The sequence below is a fragment of the Phyllobates terribilis genome, unplaced genomic scaffold (genome assembly GCF_046119375.1).
Source record: "Phyllobates terribilis strain yellow unplaced genomic scaffold, ASM4611937v1 Scaffold_11__3_contigs__length_659146591, whole genome shotgun sequence".
Taxonomy (NCBI): domain Eukaryota; kingdom Metazoa; phylum Chordata; class Amphibia; order Anura; family Dendrobatidae; genus Phyllobates; species Phyllobates terribilis.
Window position 1 is genome coordinate 606,846,003 of NW_027362771.1, and position 7,102 is coordinate 606,853,104.

The 7,102-nt window shown below is 41.4% G+C and overlaps 1 non-coding gene across 1 annotated transcript; it reads right to left on the bottom strand.

Annotated features, from left to right (window-relative positions):
- Window positions 1-4,059: 4,059 nt before the first annotated feature.
- TRNAL-UAG (transfer RNA leucine (anticodon UAG)) lies at window positions 4,060-4,141 on the bottom strand. Its single transcript has one exon. It is a non-coding gene; the product is annotated as a tRNA-Leu (tRNA).
- Window positions 4,142-7,102: the final 2,961 nt, after the last annotated feature.

Consider the following 7,102-nt stretch of genomic DNA (forward strand, 5'->3'; position numbering starts at 1 on the left):
CAGCTGGGGGCTGGAATCTGCAGCGCAGGGAGACCCAAGCTTTCTGGGCCCCCCCCCGCTACAAATTGCAGTCCGCAGCCACCCCGGAAAATGGCGCGTTCATAGAAGCGCCATCTTCTGGCGCTGTACCCAACTCATCCAGGGCCCTGGTGCGGTGGCTCACTGGGTAATAAAGGGGTTAGGGCCAGCTTGGCATTATCAGCTGGCCCTAAGCCCGAAATTCATGAGGTCACGCCAATATTAGACATGACCACCATGAATTTCTAGTAAAGTATTTAAAAAAAACACAACACCCAGAAAAAAGTCCTTTAATTGAAATAAACACACAATTCTTTATTGTTCTAAATTAAACCATACTTACCATCACGCCCATTCCAGCTGAAGCCAACGATCTCCTGAAATAAAAGAAAAATAATAAAGCAACATCATCCTTACCTTTCCATGGTTCCCATGACAGCTTCAGCTCTGCTACATCGAGATGACAGGCTGGACCGCAGCAGAACGCTGCCATCCAGCCTCTCATCCCGCAGACACTGAGAAGCGCAGGCTTGCTTGCGCTCCACAGTGTCTCTCTGTGAGGACATCCAGATGAGCCGAGTTAATGTCCAATGAACTCGGCTCACCTCATGCACGTCACTGACAGCGTGGGAAAATTCTCCTGCACTCAGCGCTTCAGCGTGGGAGAATTCTCACACTGAAGCGCTGAGTGCAGGAGAATTCTCCCACGCTGTCAGTGACGTGCAGGAGGTGAGCTGAGTTCATTGGACATGAGCTCACCTTATGCACGTCACTGACAGCGTGGGAAAATTCTCCTGCACTCAGCGCTTCAGCGTGGGAGAATTCTCACGCTGAAGCGCTGAGTGCAGGAGAATTCTCCCACGCTGTCAGTGAAGTGCAGGAGGTGAGCTGAGTTCATTGGACATGAGCTCACCTTATGCACGTCACTGACAGCGTGGGAGAATTCTCCTGCACTCACCGCTTCAGCGTGAGAATTTTCCCACGCTGTCAGTGACGTGCATGAGGTGAGCCGAGTTCATTGGACATGAACTCGGCTCATCTGGATGTCGTCACAGAGAGACGCTGAGCAGCGCAAGCAAGCCTGCGCTTCTCAGTGTCTGCGGGATGAGAGGCTAGATGGCAGCGTTCTGCTGCGGTCCAGCCTGTCATCTCGATGTAGCAGAGCTGAAGCTGTCGTGGGAACCATGGAAAGGTAAGGATGAGGTTGCTTTATTATTTTTCTTTTATTGCAGGAGATCGTTGGCTTCAGCTGGAATGGGCGTGACAGTAAGTATGGTTTAATTTAGAACAATAAAGGATTGTGTCTTTATTTCAATTAAAGGACTTTATTCTGGGTGTTTGTGTTTTTTTTAACTTTGACTATGGGGTTAGTAATGGGGGTGTCTTATAGACGCCTCTCCATTACTAACCTGGGCTTGATGTCAGCTGGCATTATAAGCTGACATCAACCCCAACCCTATTACCCCCTGCCACCGCACCAGGGCAGCGTGGAAGAGCGAGGCTAAGTGCCAGAATTGGCGCATCCTATGAATGCGCCATTTCTGGGGCGGCTGACGGCTGGTGTTTCTAGCCTGGGAGGGGGCCAATATTCATGGCTCCCTTCCTGGGCTATTAATATCAGCCCCCAGCTGTCTGCCTAGCCTTTGCTAGCTATTAAATTAGGGGGGACCCCACGTCATTTTTTTTGGGGTGTCCCCCATTTTAATAGCTAGTAAAGGCTATGTATTCAGCTGGGGGCTGATATTAGTAGCCTGGGAAGCTCCGTGGGTATTACCCCCTTCCCAGGCTTCAAACATCTGCCCCAGCCGTCTGCTTAACCTCCGCTAGAGCCTAAAATTAAGGGGAACCCCACGCCAATTTTTTTAATAATAAATCCTTTATTTTAATACTAAATGACAAGTACAGTAACCAACACTATCACTGTACTTCATATATATGTGACTGACATGTTTCTATCTATCTAATCTATGTGTGAAGCTCTATTCTGTCTGTTATAAATTGTCGGGTACCGCTGCTGAATTGCCGGCCGGCTTTTTTAAAGAGACAGTGCATGAAAACACTATTATTTTTTTTGATAAATCCTTTACGCTAAATGACAAGTACAGTAAGCAACACTTTCACTGTACTTCGTATATATGTGGCTGACATGTTTCTATCTATCTAATCTATGTGTGAAGCTCTATTCTGTCTGTTATAAATTGTCGGGTACCGCTGCTGAATTGCCGCCGGCTTTTTTAAAGAGAGGGTGCATGAAAACACTATTATTTTTTTTGATAAATCCTTTATGCTAAATGACAAGTACAGTAAGCAACACTTTCACTGTACTTCGTATATATGTGGCTGACATGTTTCTATCTATCTAATCTATGTGTGATGCCCTATTCTTTCGGTTCTAAATTGTCGGGTACAGGTGTATGCCGCTGCTGAATTGCCGGCTTTTCATGTTTCACTGTTGGCACTGTTCCCATCGATTTGGGCAACCACTGTAATGCCACAACCACCATGGCTGTGGCATTACAGTGAGTGGCAGACAATCCCTGCATGATTGGTGCTCTAAATAGCGCCAGACATGCAGGACACGCTTTTGGTGCACGAACAGTTATCGAACATAACCTCGAACAGCCGAATTTTTTGCAAATCGTTCGGGTTCGTGGAACAACTCGAACACCGCCCAAAACAGCTCGAATTTGAGATTGGCGAACAGTTCTAGTCGAACACCGCTCATCTCTAATAACTAATTAGACAAAAATACAAATGTTATTATGCATGAGTAACTTAGTTATCAGGGATTTGTTTGCACATTGACTCTGGGGCACCATTTTTCAAAACATATGACTTGTATCCAGATATTTAACTTATCTTTCCTCTGTTTTCTCTTCTGCTAATTTTTAAATATCACTGAATTAGGTGGTAAAGATTACTTGCTATGATTTCCCATATACAGGACACTCAAACATGAAGGATTCCTACACCCCTGCCTGTACGTAACAGATAATCAGAAGCAGCAGCAAGGAAGACATTATACAGCAGTGCAGAGCAATGTAGCTATGAGTTCATCACTAGGGTGACTTACTGGAATGCAGCAGAAGCAGCATGGCTCTGTTTATGTTTGCTAATCACTCTGCTCATCCTGTATTGATAACCCTAAAAAGGCAGCAGGGATATGAGCTAGCAGTTAGACTTCTTTTGACCAAGATTGATTTTGGCAAGTTTTGAGAATGGTTGATCATTGATTGAACTGACATGGATGTAACATAGATGGTAAATTATGTAATTAATTCTGATGCCTAATGCCAACATGACCACTCATATGCAGTATTCATACGTATGACTTGTTCACATGTTCCTTTTCTTCTACAGCTCAGTGAAGATCACTTGATGTTACATTTGCTTTCTTGGAGAGCACAGAAGCAAAATAGGAATTTAAAAGTTCAGTCTTCTCAACATTATTATTGACCACTTTACCCTTTTCATCCTTTAAAAATCCTATAGGATCTTTGGCTTTTCTTTAACTTTTGACTTACTTCCAAAATCCTTTCTTATTGCTTTTGGTCTCTCTTGCAAGCCTCAATTCATTACTGGCTTTAGCTCTTGTAACGCTAGCCCAGGTTTCCCTGCAGACAGCATTATATTCTTCTTTAGATATCAACCCTTCTTTTCATTTGATACTCAATTCTTTGTTCCTTTTTAGCAAGCTTTTAAGTTCAGTATTCAGCCATCCTCGTCTCCATAAATGCTTTCCATTCTTCCTTCTTTTTGGGATTGTTACTGATTGTGCAGTGAGAATTTAATTTAGCAAAATCTCCCATCCTTTCTGGACATTTCTTTCCTTTAGAACATCCTACCTTTCCTTCCTTTTTACTTAGTCCATTAAAAACTTCCTTTCTACAGTCCAATCTTATAATCTCAGTTTTCGCATATTTTCCTCCTTTTGTAGTTCAAAATTATAGGATAGCATGATCGCTGCGTCCTAAGTTCTCAACCCCCTTTATTCCTCTACCGTTTCCTAATTTTTGGTAAAAATTACATCCACATAAATAATGGCAGCGGTGGGATTTGAACCCATGCCTCCAGAGAGACTGGAATCTAAATCCAGCGCCTTAGACCACTCGGCCACACTACCTCTTACAGATCTTTAAAGTTATTTATATCAAAAATATTTTATATCCAATAAGACAAAAAGACATGTTATTATGCAACAGCAACGTAATTATCAGGGAATTGTTTGTACATTAACTCTGGGGCACCATTTTACAAAACATATGACTTGTATCCAGATATTTAACTAATCTTTCCTATGTTGGCTCATGCGCTAATTTTTAGATATCACTGAATTAGGTGGTATAGATAACTTGCTATGATTTCCCATATACAGGACACTCAAACCTGTAGGATTCCTGCACCCCTACCTGTACATAACAGATAATCAGATGCAGCAGCAAGGAAGACATTATACAGCATTGTATAGCAATGTAGCTATGAGTTCATCACTATGGTGACTTACTGGAAAGCAGCAGAAGCAGCATGGCTCTGTTTATGTTTGCTAATCACTCTGCTCATCTTGTGTTGATAATCCTAAAAAGGCAGCAGGGATATGAGCTAGCAGTTAGACTTGTTTTGACCAAGATTGATTTTGGCAAATTTTGAGAATGGTTGATCATTGATTGAACTGACATGGATGTAACATTGATGGTAAATTATGTAATTAATTCTTATGCCTGAAGCCAACATGACTATTCATATGCCGTATTCATATGTATGACTTGCTCACATGTTCCTTTTTACTTCTACAGCACAGTGAAGATCACTTGATGTTACATTTGCTTTCGTAGAGAACACAGAAGCAAAACAGGAATTTAAAAGTTCAGTCTTCTCAACATCATTATTGACCACTTTACCCTTTTCATCCTTTAAAAATCCTATAGCATCTTTGGCTTTTCTTTAACTTTTGACTTACTTCCAAAATCCTTTCTTATTGCTTTTGGTCTCTCTTGCAAGCCTCAATTCATTACTGGCTTTAGCTCTTCTAACGCTAGCCCTGCTTTCCCTGCAGACAGCATTATATTCTTCTTTAGATATGAACCCTTCTTTCCATCTGATATTCATTTCTTTGTTCCTTTTTAGCAAGCTTTTAAGTTCAGTATTCAGCCATCCTGGTCTCCATAAATGCTTTCCATTCTTCCTTATTTTCGGGATTGTTACTGATTGTGCAGTGAGAATTAAATTTAGCAAAATCTCCCATCTTTCCTGGACATTTCTTTCCTTTAGAACATCCTACCCTTCCTTCCTTTTTACTGAGTCCATTAAAAACTGCCTTTCTACAGTCCAATCTTAAAATCTCAGTTTTCTCAGGTTTTCCTCCTTCTGTAGTTCAAAATGATAAGATAGCATGATCGTTGCCTCCTAAGTTCTCAATCCCCTTTAGTTCCTCAACCATTTCCTAATTTTTGGTAAAAATTAGATCCAAATAAATAATGGCAACTGTGGGATTTGAACCCACGCCTCCAGAGAGACTTGATCCTAAATCCAGCAACTTAGACCACTCAGCCACGCTACCTATTACAGATGTTCAAACTTATTTATATCAGAAGTTTGCTTATGATGTAAGTGGCAGAAAATATTTTATATCCAATAAGACAAAAATACAAATGTTATTTTGCATGAGCAACGTAGTCATCAGGGATTTGTTTGTACATTGACTTTGGGGCACCATTTTCCAAAACATTTGACTTGTATCCAGATATTTAACTAATCTTTCCTCTGTTGGCTCATCCACTAATTTTTAGATATCACTGAATTAGGTGGTATAGATTACTTGCTATGATCTCCCATATACAGGACACTCAAACATGAAGGATTCCTACACCCCTGCCTGTACGTAACAGATACTTAGAAGCAGCAGCAAGGAAGACATTATACAGCAGTGCAGAGCAGTGTAGCTATGAATCCATCACTAGGGTGACTTACTGGAAAGCAGCAGAAGCAGCATGGCTCTGTTTATGTTTGCAAATCACTCTATTCATCCTGTATTGATAATCCTAAAAAGGCAGCAGGGATATGAGCTAGCAGTTAGACTTCTTTTGACCAAGATTGATTTTGGCAAATTTTGAGAATGGTTGATCATTGATTGAACTGACATGGACGTAACATAGATGGTAAATTATGTAATTAATTCTGATGCCTAAAGCCAACATGACTATTCATATGCCGTATTCATACGTATGACTTGCTCACATGTTCCTTTTCTTCTACAGCACAGTGAAGACCACTTGATGTTACATTTGCTTTCTTAGGGAACACAGAAGCAAAGCAGGAATTTAAAACTTCAGTCTTCTCAACATCATTATTGACCACTTTACCCTTTTCATCCTTTAAAAATCCTATAGCATCTTTGGCTTTTCTTTAACTTTTGACTTACTTCCAAAATCCTTTCTTATTGCTTTTGGTCTCTCTTGCAAGCCTCACTTCATTACTGGCTTTAGATCTTCTAACGCTAGCCCAGCTTTCCCTGCAGACAGCATTATATTCTTCTTTAGATATGAACCCTTCTTTTCATTTGAAATTCATTTCTTTGTTCCTTTTTAGTAGAGATGAGCATTGTTCTACTCGAACTGTTCGCCAATCTCAAATTCGAGCTGTTTTGGGCGGTGTTCGAGCCGTTCGGCGAACACGAACGATTTGAGAAAAATTCGGCTGTTCGAGGTTATGTTCGATAACTGTTCGTGCACCAAAATCATAACTGGATTTTTTCTCAGTAATTATGAAAATTAATGTTAATACGCAGTTTGAGTGTACAGCGGGGTGGGGGGAGGGGCAGGGGATGGATCTCTGCAGGAATAATGAAGATCTCCATTTTTTTTTCTCTTTCCCGCATTTACAGTGGGGAGGTGCAGTCTGTCAGCCTATCAGCAGTGCACACACGGAGCGAAGTGCTTTTTTTCACACAAGCAAGGGCATGTGTCATTGGCAGTGTATGTCACATGTCCTTGCCCTATAAGACCAAGCCATTTTCCCCGTCGCCACCATTTTCTCACTGCTGCAGCTGCGTGTTAGATGACACCGCTGTTGCTGTGTGTGCTATACC